A 13,927-nucleotide genomic window follows, 5' to 3' on the forward strand; every position below is an offset into this window, starting at 1 on the left:
CAAGGATCAAATAACAAATAATTTTAAATTAACATTTAATCACATAATTATCCATATTTGATTTATTTAATGATTTCTTGCAAAACAATTTATCAATTTACTCAAAATAATTAATCAATTATCTTATAAGGAAACAAATATTTTATTAATTGATAATTATCTTTAATTAGATCAAGAATATAGTCATATATATCATAAAATCGGATTTATATTGATCTAATATGATAAGGTAACTATCCTTATGCAAAAACAGCAAGAAATCCCGAGATAAGCATTATCTGACGAGTTGACTCGTCGAGTCAAGCTTGGACTCGGCGAGTTCAGCTATGGACTCGGCGAATCCAGCCTCCATAAGCCAAAAAATCGAATTTTTCAAACATATAATGCATCAATACAATAGAAACCAATCTAGGCTCTGATACCACTGATGGGTTTTGGTCCTAAGAACATCATATGTGCTCATACAAACCCTAAAGCTTGGATCTAGGTTTCTCTATTGTACATGCAAGTTATCCAAAACTATAAACCCTAATTCTAGCATTCATATAATCATATTAGTCATAAGAATAAGTTTATAATGTTACCTTGATTGTTATGTAGCAATAACAATCCCAAATCTCCTTGTATTGACTTTGGAAGGCTTAGAGTCACAAATGTCACTCCTCTAATGGTTCACAAACACCATAAGCAAGAAGATGAAGAGGAAAGAGGTTGGAGGCTACCAAAAACGTGTGTAAACCCTTACAAGAAGCTTAGCCACGTTTTTGAGCCTTAAGGGGTCTTTATATAGTTGGGCTATTAGGGTTATCTAACAAGGAAACCCTAATTTGGATGCTTAAGCCCTAAGCAACCCATAAACTCCTTTTATCAAGCCTTTGGACGATTTCCTTATGGGCTTCCCCATAGAAATCATCCACCCCTTGATTCAAGGCAATCCATGGCCCAAATTGCAACTATCTTATAATTACAATTCCAGTCCCTTAAGTTTAATTAATCTCTTTTAGTCACAAAACTAATTACCAATTAATTATTGACTAATATTTATTAAACAATATGATTTCTCCTTTAATATATTATTCCCATAATATATTAATAAATCATATTTAATCCTTTCTCTCCATAATTCATCTTATCAAGTTGTTTTGGTGAAGGCAACCCAAAAAGACCATGCACCATCGGGTCAAGTACATACCAAAATAGTTATGGACTTAGACACTAATCCAACACATACATGCTTAAGATTTAAGGATAAAACTCATATTTTTCTCTAGAATTCATAAAGACTTACCTAACATAATATTGTATTGATTGGTTTATCATTAATCAATGGTTTCTTATATGAACATAATAGTTTATTTTCTTTTAATTTACTTTTAGGTAGATTGTAATAAGTTTTTCAACACATAATTTGAGTATTTTATAATACTTATAACATAAATTTGTATGAAAAATAGATTATATGAACAATGATGAGTTCAAAATGATGCTAACATCATTATTTTGTGGTAAATAATTGGTTGTAGAGGATTTTGATCCTTAGTTTTAAAGAGTTTAATGACGTTTATTCCTATTCATAATGTCAACCAACAAATTTTCAGATTTTTAGTGAAAGGGAAAAAGAGCTGAAATAATATATATATATATATATATATATATATATATATATATATATATATATATATATATATATATATATATATATATATATATACACACACACACACTATGTTATAACCTGTAGAAATCACAATTAATATATTTAAAATTATTATATATAATTTATATATATTTAAAACCAAGTCATGTTGAAAAAATAAAATTAAATAGATAACAAAAAACATACACGGGTTAATTATTGATAGTTTAACTAATTTATCTTGTTAGTTAAGTAATTATCACTCGAATAGAATACCTTGTTCTCTAATGATTAACCAAAAGGCTAAACATTCTTAGCCTTTTGAAAATGAAGATTCTTATTGTGAGTTTGGATCAAAATACATGTTCTCCAAGAACCTATTTCTTGTTTCATATGCATGGTACTTAATGAGATAACCATTGTTGTCTTTTGGTTTTGAACAAAATGCATAAGGTTATAAGGATTTTGTAGATTACTAAATACAAAAAAATAGTGTAAAATGTTAAAGGCAAACTCTTAACTCGTGTTATATTACCAGGCTTATAGTGGAACAAATGGTATTATCATGATCTTTATTTAGTGATACAAGTAGTGGCTGCTCATGCATAAATCTCATATTGTGAAATCTAATTAAAATTCAAATCAATTAGCAAAAATAATGAAAGAAAATCAATGTGCATGGAAGAAATAACATATTTATGTATATATGGCATCATTGTTTAAATTGCAAATATAGTGTAAGTGTCAACTAAAGAGCAAAGATGAAATTTGTCTTCTAAAGATCACTTATAGATCTATAATAAGCAATAAAAATACACAGAATTAGTGGGCAGCATTACATCGAGCACCTGGTGTACAAAGTTTGCTAGGCTACTTTCACATACGCCAATCTTTATTCTGCTAATTATAAAGAGATTCAATTTCAAAATAATAATAATAATAAGAACCCACAAACCATTGTGAATATAAAAACAATATAATCATAGACGGACGCAAAATTCTGTAGTAGGTGTTGTCGGTCCATAATAGTTATTGCTGATCCATAGTAGGTGTTGCTGGTGGCACATTTTATAGTAGAAAAAAGAAAAAAAAAATCGAAATTTTTGCACTTCGTCGGGAAAAACTAGGTGTTGTCGGTGCCACCGTTGGCAACATACTAGATCCGTCCTTGAATATAATTGAGAAAAAAAGTGTACCCACTTTCCATTGCACATATAAGTTATGGTTTAACAACTCCAATTCAATGGGAAAACCTCTAAGTCTATGCACAGAGAACAAAAAAAAAAAGTTTGGTTAAAATTTATGGGTATCGAATGGCACAATATAAATAGCAAGATTAAAAATCTCAGTAAAATTGAGAGAATATACAAAGACAATTGCACTGCCCGATTTAATGGGATGTATTTGCTACTTTCCATTTTTATGATAGAGTGAATAAAGGGGAGATAAGTTTGAACACATCTTCTAATGGAATGACACAATTAAACTGCTGATTTTCTGGAACGAAAATAAAAAGAATGAATAATAGGGAAATTAAATTAATGTTTTATGAGATACAAAGGAAGAACAAATGGAGTTTATATAGCAAAAAACACACGTACACACATAAAGACTGTAGAGAGAGATCACATTTATGTGTTCTGACTTTATTTTGAGCAAACTAAACCAAAAAAAAGTAAACAATAATTAAAGAACTTTAATAACCTTGACATTTAAATCAAGTTTATGTGGGATTGAGGGTGACTTCAAAACCATCATAGAACTTATCACTACATATCCATCGGTTTCTTGAAAAACACAAATGATTGTTGCAAAAGAACAAATAAAAAAATGAAAAAAAAGAACCAAATGAGAAGTGATACAAGGCTTTTGATGAACCCTAAAATCAATCGACCGGGTGTTGTTTGAGCAACAGGTAACGAATCATGTAGGAGGCAAAAGGTACATGCAAGGAAGGAGGAAGCGTGCGAAAGGATTAAAAATAAAACTAAAAACCCTTGGTTGGGGAGATATACAGAAATGGAGGAGATAAAGATTGAAGAGAAGAGGAAAACGTTACTCTACCTTGTTTGAATTTGTTTGCACAGTAACCTTCATATACATTTGTGATAAGCGGAACAATTAGAAATTAGGATTCTTGATTTTTTGCCTGCCTAACATAAATGAAATTCAAATTTCTTAGCTGATTTATCGTGATATCATATTATTGATCCATAGAGAGGTGAAAATGAGCGGGAAATAGAAATTTAGGGAGCATATGAGAATGACATGTGAATGGGTTTAGAAAAATGGAGTCTTTTATTAGGATTAAGATTAAGATATGAGAGATTTGTTCATAAAATAATAGGAATTTTTTGGAGGTAACCAGGTAAAAATTAATTTACCTATAAAAAAAGATTTATTTGAATTTTTTTTATTTGGTAATTGATTTTTTTTTTTTTTAAATAAAATTTGAAACTTTTTGAACCAAAATATTAAGATTTTTCTATAGATTTTCGGTAAATAAAAAAACAAACTATACAATAATAGGCTAACAATTTCAACCAATTTGATTCTTCATATCAAGCTAACTTAGTTGAAGCAGAATGAAGATAACTGTAGTGGATAGGTACGAAAATATAACTACAACATTGATCATTCTTTTTAGATAAGGTAATTTTAAAAAATATGGCAGCAAAGTGAAGTATTTATCTATTGTGCCTACTTTGTTTGTTTCATTTTACATGTTTTTTTTGGACATTCCATAGATATATGATTATCATACGATTAGGTCATCAAAGTTTCTCAAAGATCTAAAAAAGGTCGCCCAAAAATTAAATCGGTATGATTTGTACAAATTGTGAGAAAATAACAAAAATACCCTTGGCTAAATTTAATCTTGATTAAAACATAAAAATAAAATTTTTGATCATCAAAGAATTAACTGATTGAGTAACTTTTTAAATGACACCAATATTAAAATAAAGTGGCATCCGTTGATATTTCTATAGTTGGGTAACCTTCTTTTTTTCTTTTTTAAGAATCTTTTTGACAAACTTCAATTGTCTCCTTATGTATTAACCTACTTCAGCTGTCTTCTAAATACTTAGTTAAGTGGTTGCATTTATATACCAAAGACATCATAGCAACATGTTGCTTTTGGTTTGGTGTTTTGCAATAACTTGTTCTACATTCTCGATTGAATAAACATCTCCACGTCTTCTCCGTTTGATAAATATTTGGTTGACAATTTCGGTTCATTTAGTTTCCATATTTGTTTGTTTGGTCTGGTTTACTTCATTTGGTTATGGAACACTAAGGTACCTTTTGATATATGAGACTAGACATTACGAAAATTCCAATTTCGTCTGCTAGCTAAAGGATCGTCGTTAAATTTTTAAAACTTACACGAGATTCCAAAACAAAGTTGCTATCTTTTACAATAAAGTAAATGAATTAACGAATTATGAATCAGTAATGACTTTTTAAACAATAAGGATAAGGTTTAAAAATCACTAGCTGATAAAATTGCATAACTAACCCAAAAAAGGTGATGTGACTATAATAGTGTCTAGAAACAAAATTAAGTGTAATTATAAATTCACCTTAATCATATTAAAGTTACTATATTTTATAAGGGAAATCTTCGGAAAAGTCCCAAAATTTTAATTTAATTTATGAAAAAGTCCCAAAATAAATTTTATTTACAGAAAAGCATAGAATACCGTTTAAAACTTCGAAAAAACCCTTTCCGGCCGGTTTCGTAGATTTTGTCGGTATTCTGTTCTTTTTTGTTAGTTTGCTCAAAATTTTGGGACTTTTCCAAAAATTACATAATAACCAAAATATTGGGACTTTTTTGAAAATTACCATGAAATTAATGGATATTATTATTAACAAATATTTTATAAATTACATAATAACCAAAATATTGGTGGCCTAAGTACTCATCTATTGTTTCCTGACCATTCAAACTCTCTACGTTCTTCCTATGCATTGTTGTGGGTATGATGGTGAGATGAAGTTAGTTAGCATTCCTCTAACGTTGGTGTTCTTCTTATATTGTTTAACCTAACTACCAACCAACATTCATACCTTACATGTTAACAATCATCGGCTAACACACATCTATAAAATGTGAAAAGTGAACCCTGAATGATAATTTATATGGAAACAAGTGAAAGGTGATTATCTATTTAAATTGTCATTCAAAGTTTACTTTTCAATCTCGATAGATGTGTGTAATTTTATGGTTGTTACCGGGTAATGTTTGGAGGTTAGGTGGTAGTTAGGTTAAAGAACATAATGAAAGATCTATATGTTCGTGTAATGATATTTTCTAATAACACATGATCATATAGCATCATGCTTAATAGCAAGTAGACACTTATTGATTGTGTATTAATAAATATTATCAACTCTTGTATTGGTCACGCCTAATAGAGTACTTCTCACGATGACACCCACAGCGATACATATGAAGAACATAGAGACTTTGAAGTGGTCAACAAACAATTGAGAAGTACATAGTCGACCATTCTATTTCTAGAAATTAACAACAAATGTATTTCCTTTGTTTATAATAAAAAAATATTTTTTATGTTTATAAATGATTTGTTAATAATAATATCCATTAATTCCATAGTAATTTTCAAAAAAGTCCCAATATTTTTGGTTATCGGGTAATTTTCAGAAAAGTCCTAATATTTTGAGCAAACTAACGAAAAATGACAGAATACCGGCTAAATCTACGAAACCAGCCAAAAAGGGTTTTTTCGATGTTTTAACCGGTATTCTGTGCTTTTCTGTAAACAAAAATTAGTTTGGGACTTTTTCATAAAGTGGACTAAAATTTTAAGACTTTTCTGGAGATTTCCCTATTTTATAATTTCTTTTTCTAGATTTAGCAAGTCCAAGTCGATTTAAGGTTCGAAACAAAATAAAAAATAAAGTATTTAGAAAAAATACCGTCAAAAATAATGTATGAAATAATAACATAAATGAAACAGATATAAAACTTACTATAGGAAAGAAAATCAATGGAAGCTTGAATTAATTAGTAGTCTAAAGGAATATCTATTAATAGGGGCGGATCCACCTTGGAGCCCGAGGTAGCCCGAGATATCCCTAAAAAAAATTTCAATAGTACTGTAGTTGCGGTGATCGGCTTGAAGTGTTTCTTGCTCACTAAAACCCTAGCCGACCTCACTTCTTTTTCAGTCATTTTCTCTCTGGTTTCGTAGCTAGGAGGGAAGGATAAGCAATTCACATGGTTCAATGGAAGGTTACTAAGGGTAAGGGATAAGAGACCATAGGCGGATCTACTATATATCCCGGGGTAGCCCGGGATACCCCTCAAAAAAAATTTAGTAGTTTAATTTTTTCCGGAATTTTTTTTTCTTATTGTGTATTACACGATTTTTTTTTGTCGGGATACTCCTTTACTTATTGGGGATACCCCTTTACATTGATCTTGGATCCACCACTGTCTATTAAGCACAAAAGAGAAAGTACTCTCACATACGGCTGTAAACGAACCGAATGAACACGAACGTGTGTTTGCTCATGTTCGTTCGTTTAAGTTAACTGAACAAATGAACGAACACGAACAGATAAACGAACGCGTTTTCTTGTTCATGTTCGTTTGTTTAACAAATTACATTGTTCATGTTAGTTCGTTTAACAAATTTTCGTTCGTTTATGTTTGTGAACATGCTAAACGAACATAAACGATCAAAGATAAACAAACATAATTGAACATATATGAACATAAATAAACATATAATATTCTGACATCCTCTAATTTTCAGGACCAATTAAAACTTTTCTATATGCTTTTAAAATCATTTATTTATTTTTGCGGAAACATCCTAGTATAAAAGATCATTTTGATTATAAATGTTTGTTTCCAAAATGTTAAAACCCTAATAATGTCATAATCAATATCGATACATAAGTTACAACGTAAAGACCTAATGGTCATGAATACTATTGCAGATTGGGTTCCAATACTTGGGTTGATAGATCCCTAAACTATCAACACCAAAACAACACCCAATTAATAATTGGGTTCCAATACATAACCATAAGTCCATACTTGGGGTAAAAAGTCTATTTTACCCTTAAACTAACTTGGTCCAAACACTCACTCGGAAATCCCAAAAACCAATCAATGAACCAAGGCCCAACATATGGCCCTATTTTCCGAATTGGGCCCAAACCTCTACATGGACTTATCTTATGGCCCAACCATTTATACTAGTCCAAACATTTGGCATTCCGATGGTCTAATATCTCATAATCATCAATGCCCAATTATGGCCCACCTATGGCCAAATTGAGCCCAAGCCTTTCCAGTGGGACTTATCCTAAAGCCTAATTCAAATATTCTCGTCTATATACTTATTCTTGCATGGCCCATCAATATCCTAATCACCAAAGCCCAAAAGGAAGGCCCAACTCAAGGCCCAAGCAAAACTAGGGTTTTCACATAAAATGACGATTAGAGTTAAGTGTTCTTACTTAACCCATTAAGGACTTAATCCATCAAGTCCATCACCCTACTAGGTCAAACATACAATGAGATCGACCATCAGTCATAACATCAATCCAATGGTCCAAAACGCGGGTCCGACAATTCCAAGCTAACAAATCCAATATTAGGGGTTTCTAAACCCTAATGAGGGTTTCCAACCCAATTATGTGCCAATTAGTCAAATGGTTAGGTTTTTAGGTCAATTAGGGCTTCATTAGGTCAATTAGGGTTAAATAAGTTGGGCACCACCCACTACCACCTCAGTTAGTGGTGGTCAATAGCGGCACACGGCAGCAGCCACGATCTCGTGGTGGTGGTGGTAATGATTCTAAATCAAAACACATCAAAACATCCCAAAAAGCAATCTAATCGCACATAAGAGCACAACGTCACGCAAGTTGGCGGCTGGTGGCAACAGAATGACGGTGTGAGGTGGCAGCCACCACCTCACGGTGCTGGTGATGGGTTTTTCGACCAAAATAACAACATACATATAAAAAAATCCAAAATAAACATGCACAATAAAATACAGACACACTCAGCAACCCTTATGACGATAGGCGGTGGTAGAGGGTGACAGCCACCACCTCACGGTGGTAGTGGTGGTTCTCTTTTGATTCCTGATCATGCAACACCCGCACTTAACACAATACAACAACAACATACACACTCGATTTGCGAGACACGAACACAACCTTCCTTCACGGCGGCCTGCGGGGGTCATGGCGATTGGCAGCAACTCTCGGCGACCGCTCGGACCGGCGGCAGTGGTAAGGGTACGATAATAGAACAAGATGGAGAAGAGACAAGGCGTTGTAGTTGTCACAAATAGCATTTTGGCTAGGAAATTCTATCTTTATGTAATCAGTTCTTGATGTATCTTGTAACTTCAAGTTTAAGGTTATACATATTACTCATTTTAAAAACAACTGTTCAAATCAAAACTCACTCGTGAAGCCCAAAACCTAGTTCGATATGTTTCATACACTTAACTTTGATTTGTAACCCTAATACCCCGGTTTAAACTCTTATTGGACCAGGACCCTCTTATTGGGCCTAATGGGCCAATAAAATCTCAATTGGATTATGTTGGGTTAAGGAACCTCAATTGGGCCTTAAATGAACCCATATTCATTAAACTATAGCATGTTGGGCCATAAGACTTTTTATGGGCCTTAATGGGCCTAGAATGTCACACCTCGTTTTCATGGACCTTATTGGGTCAAAAACCATATAATTAATTGTAATGGGCTAAAACCCCTTTGTTTTTACCCTTTTTGGGCCGTAAACTCATGAGAGGGCCCAATGGGCCGAAAAAGTTATTTTGGGCTACACAAATTCGAATGATTATCCATATGGACCCAAGACTTATTCTTTTCTCTTTTCTCCCCTCTCATTCTCGGTTTTGTGATAAAAAAAAAAAGAAAAAAGAAATTCATAAGATCCAAGACCTTGACACCTAATCTTTATTCATAGGTGCAATTACCTCACATGTTTCCAACGTTAAATACACTAAACCTTTATGTAATAACCATCCCATTCTCTCCTTTTCTTCTTCTTTTTATTCTAGGCCAAAGGAGAAAAATTTGCAATCTCATTCAAACTTCTAAACATACTAAGACACCTCTCTAAATCCTCAAGAATTCTCACTTTTCTTCCAAACTTTCGTGTGTGCTTGTGTGTGTGTTCAAGAATACTTCATCAAGGTTCGTCATTTTGGTAGAATACTCTTTATTCAAGTGTTTAGCTTCATCATAATACAAATCTTTCACTCATTAACACTCCAAATCGTTATTCATGCTCTTGGAATCTCCTAGAATTCGAAGACCTCATCAAAGGAGTAAGCTAGGCCGAAAACACCTTCTTTACTTCTTCAAAAACCGATCCATCACCCCCAAAGTGAGTTCATACTCCCTATTTTCGGTTTTTAAAAGGTTTTGGAGAAGGATACAAGTTGCTTTGTGTTAGATCTATGTGTTTATGCATGATTATGTGTGTATCCATGTTATATGGTGAGACTATGTGTTGAAATTTCATTAATTTCAAAAGATCTACAGAAATTTGGCGATGTTTGTAAATCAAAACACTTTATGCAACTTATCATGAAGATGAAAGGATTAAACATGATATGGATGTTTGAAAACTAAGTAAAACCGTTTAAGGGGCCATTTTTTGGGCAAATAAACAAAAAGGTGAAGCCTTTAGGGCATTCACGGCTTCTCAAGGACCAAAAGAGTCATTTTATATAAAAATGGGTCTTAAAGATATTTATGGTTTTAAAAGGGCCAAAAGTGTTAATTTTCACAAAAGGGGCTTAGTATTGGACCTTTACGGTTTCATGGGCTAAATATGTAAACTTTTGATGTTTGTGGGTTAAATTTTCATTTTAAACAAATTTGAGCGAAAAATGTAATTTTTCGGTTATATGGGCTGAAAATATAAATTTTATTAAACTTGGACCGAAAGGGCTAAATTTCTATACGTTTGGGCCGCAAATGTAAATTTTCATCAAACTGGGCCGAAAATGTACTTCTAACAAAAAGTCGGCTAAAAACGTTATGGACCTGAAGTGTCATTTTTACCAAAAATGAGCCTTAATTGTTAAATTTTGGTTTTATGGACCAAAAATGTCTTTGTTACAAAAAGGTGGGCCTTTTAAGTCATTTTGGTAAACATTTGAGTTTAAATAACCAACGAAATAACAAACCGACTAAATACGTCAATTACACTTTTAATTGGGCCTGGAATATACATTACATGTTTATTGGGCCTTTGTGCTCCATTTACATACTTATTGGGTCTGGAATATACATTACATTTTATTGGGCATTTGTGGTCCATTTAAATGTTTATTGGGTCTGGAATATAAATTATATGTTTATTGGGCCTTTTTGGTTCATTTACATGCTTCTTGGGCCTAGTAAACTTAAAACATACACGAAAACATTATTTACTACGTTACACAGTGTAATACAATAGTCGCGAAAATTCAGTTAAGGCTCTTATGAGACATTTCAATTATTCATACCTATCTAGTGTACAACCTTAAGCTTGTAGTTATAACCAGAGTCTCCTAGAGGGAGAGCGAGAGCTTGTGTATTGATCTATACGGGATTGACACCCTACACCTGAGTTGTTCGATACAGTTAGATTAAGCCAGTCTAGAGTGACAAACCTTACCTTAAACAAGTCGGCGTCTTAAAAACGTCATGACATGCGGATCAGTCATTATCAAGTATGGTTATAACGACTCACATAAAGATTAACACCATTATAAATTTACGGAATACATATACCATTTTGATGATACAAGAACATACATACATGCACTGGAATCCAATCTTAGGGTTTTAAGACCCCAACACTTTTATAAACAGAAAATATCGGATTTTCTGGGAAAAACATACAATTATACAGTACCTTCTACTTATAACATAAAATATAGGATTTTCTGTAATACTTTTTTTATACATTTTCAAAACAGAAACACACACAAGATTTTATACAAAACTTTCAAACCATTTTACAGAAAATATCGGATTTTCTGGTGTTTACAAAGTGATACAAGACTTTCTTACAACTTGCTTATGAACTCACCAACATTATATATGTTGATGTTTTCAAAATAGCTTGTATTCTCAGGAAATCGTTAAGCAAGTGGACATCAAGAACATGTGGATTTTGTTGCATTTTGTTGCTATCATAAACCTTATATTTTTGGGATGTAACTTTCGTAGACAGTTACATTGATGTAAACTTAGTATTCTTGTATTATTTTATGTGTGATGATGATTGGTATCAGAGCAATGTTTATAGTGAATTGACATATCTAATCATACAAGAAATGCAACTATAAATACATTGTGACTAAACTACTCTGAACAAAATAATTAAAATACATACCTATGTGTGCATCATTACAATAACAATAAAAGTCTTTGGAGGAATTGAACATTGTGGTTAAACCAGGACAATTATGTAGTCGTATTGGGGATAAATATAGCCTGATTAACTATATTTGTTCAAAATACGACTAACATGTATTTGGGAGTGATCATGGTGGACAATGAACCTAGAAACTTACCTTGTATCAAAAAAAAAGTTTTTAGGAACTCAAACATAAACATTTAAAATGCTATAGAAGTATTCTCGCATGCTATCCATTTTCCCACATTCATATAGTTCTATACAGACTCTATGGTTGGATTTCATTACCCCAGAGATTCTTAGTTCCCCAATCAGGGGAACGGAGGATAGATAGAGTCGGAACCAGAGGAAGAACCTGAAGAAGGACCAGCAGAACCGGTGGTGGACTCGGAGGAGGAGGAGGTGTCTGACGATGCAGAGGAAGAACCTGAAGAAGGACCAACATAAACATTAATCCGCCATACATGGCCAGAGGTCCCCACACATGATGGGTCCTAATGGCCCTACTCCCCATGTGAACATGAGATTTGGAGATGGAGTCGCCAGCAGGGGGTGCGTCCCCCATTCAGCATGAACCGGGACTATTACGACCTGAATCACGGTGGACCTACGGATCGATCCCTGCCAGTGATGGTTAGGAGGATGTGTGATATAGGTGAGCAGTCACAAGCAACCACCGGTCAGATGGTTGCAATGAGAGATGCGGTTGAGCACAGAGAGAATGATTCATGAGGTGGTTAAGGACTACCAGGCAAGACAGGCAGCATTGGAGGCCCGACTACGAGCCACCGAGCATCATCTGGCCAGACTTCAGGGTGCATCCACCTCATCATCAGCACCACCACACACTTCCCGTCACGACTAGGATCAGCTCCACCCCTCATCACTATTGTTATGGTTCTCTTGTATGTACGATTGTATGTAGAACCGACTTTATAATTAAGTGACTACACTAATTATAAATTCGTTATGTTGCTGAATCATATATGTCTCTATATACTATACGCCTTCCAAGGTGAATTTTCACGCATTATAATACAAAGTTTAAGTTTAATGAAATAGTTCTATGTTTTATTTGTGACATTGTTATCTATTATGTGTTTTCTTTTCCTTGTTTCATGATATTCTATGAATTTACTTATATGCACAAATGAACCATTGAAACCACTAGATGATGAAGAAACTCGAAAACCATGAGCTACTATGTACTCACCATCTTTCTGGTCTATGACAGAAGATGCCTCAAAGACCGAATCACAAAAACAACACGGCACCACCACCACCACCACCTCCACCGGAGGTAGACTCTGTTGCATTCCATGTAGCAGTATCGGTTGCGATCACTTAAAACATTGTTACATATTCATAATGGAAACAAATATGGTGGTAATGGTCAAGGAACTGGAAGCTCGAGCCAAGGAATGAACCAGGGTCCTACAAAAGTTTGCACCTACAAAGACTTTTCAAATGCCAAACCACGAACGTTCAATGGAACGGGAGGCATGATAACTCTAAAGCGATGGATGGAAAAGATCGAGTCAGTTTTTGAGATCTGTGGATGTCCTGAAGAATTCAAGGTGAAATTCATAGCTTGCACGTTTGTCGACCAAGCGCTTTCGTGGTGGAACGGTCATGTACAGGCTAAGACACTCCCAGTGGCAAATGTCATGCCATGGGAGGAGCTCAAGGAAATGTTGATGGTAGAGTACTATCCCCGTGGGGAAATATAGAAATTGGAGCAGGAGTTGTGGAACCTCTCAATACAAAACTCAGATATCGAGGCTTACATCTCAAGGTTCAATGAACTAGCCCTTCTATGTCCGGTATGATCACATCAGAAGGGAAGAAGA

General features: G+C 33.7%; 1 long non-coding RNA gene across 1 annotated transcript; it reads right to left on the minus strand.

Annotated features, from left to right (window-relative positions):
- Positions 1 to 2,402: 2,402 nt before the first annotated feature.
- On the minus strand, positions 2,403 to 3,877 carry LOC145029098 (uncharacterized). The gene is made up of 2 exons (XR_013676373.1): positions 3,701 to 3,877; positions 2,403 to 2,897 (listed from the first exon to the last, which is right to left on the minus strand). It is a non-coding gene; the product is annotated as an uncharacterized LOC145029098 (long non-coding RNA).
- Positions 3,878 to 13,927: the final 10,050 nt, after the last annotated feature.

Source organism: Lactuca saligna, chromosome 2 (genome assembly GCF_052625555.1).
Source record: "Lactuca saligna cultivar CGN05327 chromosome 2, ASM5262555v1, whole genome shotgun sequence".
Taxonomy (NCBI): Eukaryota; Viridiplantae; Streptophyta; class Magnoliopsida; order Asterales; family Asteraceae; genus Lactuca; species Lactuca saligna.